Here is a 2,711-nt window from a genome sequence, read left to right as displayed (position 1 = left end):
GCGGTGGCCCGTCCGGTGGATCCCAGCAGTCAGGGGGGAAACATTTTTTCCACAAAATACTGGTGGCCCGTCCGGTGGGTCCCTGCTGTCAGGTGGAGGAATAATTATTTTGCACCTAATAAGGAGGCAGTTCCTTGCGGCTGCCGTGGACCCAGCTGTCAGCCTCTCCACGTATAGTACTCTTCCGATGGAAGTCGGTCGTTGACCACATTGACCACGCCACGCCGAGAGCACCACGGCGGTGGACGACGGCGAGGCCTAGCAAGGGGACGACGCGGAGTCGGGGAAGACGCGGCAGTGGATGCCCACGCGGAGAGGAGTACGAGGGTTCACTGGTTCGGCTGCGGTGTGAGGTTGCCGTCGCCGCAGAATAACGAGGGGAGTGGGTGAGTGGAGGGATGGCCTGGCCAGCGGTGGGAGTAGTATGGGGACGGTGAGGCCTCCGCGGCAGCACAGCCGGCCACGGGAGTCAGGAGCATGTGGCACGACCGGCGCTGCTTTGGGTGGCTGGGGCAAGAAGACCAGAGGTTGAAGAAGCACTACAGCCGTTGGATGGACATCGTTGACCACGCCGCGCCGAGAGCACCAGGGCGGTGGACAACGGCGAGGCCTACGAAGGGAACGACACGGAGCCGGGGAAGACACGACAGTGGCTGCCCACGCGGTGGAGAGTACGAGGGTTGACTGGTTCGGCTGCCGTCGCCGGAAAATAACGGGAGGTGTGGGTGAGTAGAGGGATAGACATGCCAGGGATGCGAGTATGATGGGGCCGTGAGGCCTTCCCGGCAGCACTGCCAGCCACGGGAGGCGGGAGCAGGCGGTTCCGACAGCGCTGGTTTGGGCGGCTGGGGCAGGAAGATCAGAGACTGAAGAAGCACGATTGCCGTTAGATTGACATCTAACGGTCTGATGCTGGTAGAGTCGATTGTTGACTAAGTTTCTTTTTTGAGAAACCTTGTGTACGCATGAACTTAGTAGGCCCACAAGTCAGCCTCCAAATCTGTGGCAGACAACATAAAGCCCATTTGCTATTTTTTATAATTTGCAGCCCATTTGCTAATTCTTAAGTAATTTATTACAGCCCATTTTCTGCCCAGGACCACGGTCAAAAAGTCCAACCTTATTTTGCATATTTCGGTGGAGTCCGAACTGTTGTAATCCTGAAATGATAAACATTTTTTTAAGAACTTATTGATTTGCCAAAAAATCGTTTTGTTTTTGTAAGCAAATAAGACGTGGGACAATTTAGTTGGTTTAAGGGAAAACAAGTGGTAAAAAAATCAGCGCCGGGTGGGAAAAACAACAAAAATAAGGATGTAAATATGAAAAGGGAATTTTATGTGTTTTCAATATAATGATATGTGTATATGAACTAGTAAAACTATAGGTAGAGATTAGAAAACGGATGTAGGACATGCGTTTCAAGAGGAAAATAGAACTGGGCTGCGTGTTTGATTTAGTAAAAAAACTGCCTGCGGATGTTGTAAGACAAAATATAACTAACGCTGGCGGGCCAGAGGCCAGTAGATACCTGCTGGATCTTTGTGCCCCGTTGTCGTCATGGGCTGGGCTTGTTAAAAACAAAACAACCCTGGACAATCTACAACCCAGTTGAAACTTGCTCGACCTGAAAAAACAATATACGTGCTCAATAAACGAGAGAATTCTGCAAGTACAGACTGATAACTGGGATGCAGCACGGATATTTTTTTTATCGTGATAATAAGTGCATGCACTTGTTTTGAAAAAATTGGAGAACTGGGAATTCGAACGGCGGGTGCTTGTGCTACCCATCAAATAAAAATCAGGTGCCTGAAACTTCGTTTCGAAACAAATGATTCAGCTTTATATCCACGTCGACCCTCGACATGATGGTTGGAAGCAAATGCAAGTTCATACCAAAAGATCGTTAACAACAATACCAACTTGCGGACGACAAGGTAGTACAAATACCAATATCAAACTAACTTATAATCTTTTTACTCCTGGCCCTAGTGTTCGTCTGGTAGAAAATCTTGCAGAGGACCAGCTCCTGCTCCTTCTCTTGCTCCAGGTCCCCGAGGTGGTACAGGTGCATCACCCAGTTGGTCCTCTGCTGGTCAAAGTTCTTGTTGGTGTGCAGCACCAGAACCTTTTTTGCTGCCCGTCTGCCGGCCGTTGACCATCACCGGCAAGGTATTGCCGGTCTTGTGCCACATCGCGTGCATGCCGCACTCCGACTGTATCTTGCGACGCATCCACGCGCCCCTTTTGAACTCCCTGGAATTGTGCTGGAAGAAATGCTTCCTTAGGCCACTCAGTGTGATACCTGCAGTATTGTGGAATACAAGTTTTAGTGTACCTAGTTGGCATTTTCATAACATCTTTGGCATGTTGCAGTCACTTGTTTCACTTTTTATTAACTGTCAAATTGTAATTGTTTCACCAGGTCTGCGTCTAAAAAGAAAAATAGAGCTATAAACAAAGGAATATGTTTGTGCAAGTAGACGGCCGATCGGTGTCTTACCTGGAAGTTTCTCAGGTTGGGTGTAACATATGCCGTGCTCGCTGTCGATGGTTGGTATGAACAAATCAATGAGAGACTGAAATTTCGTGCTGTCAGCACTCACTTTGGCCTCAAGGTGCTTGTGGGAGTCCTAGATTAGGGGGTCTCTGGACAGCCGGACTATCTCCATTGGCCAGACTGTTAGACTATGAAGATACAGGATTGA

This window comes from Triticum dicoccoides, chromosome 4A, assembly GCF_002162155.2.
Source record: "Triticum dicoccoides isolate Atlit2015 ecotype Zavitan chromosome 4A, WEW_v2.0, whole genome shotgun sequence".
Taxonomy (NCBI): Eukaryota; Viridiplantae; Streptophyta; class Magnoliopsida; order Poales; family Poaceae; genus Triticum; species Triticum dicoccoides.
The sequence above is the reverse complement of the archived record's forward strand: the minus strand, read 5'-3'. Positions refer to the sequence as shown.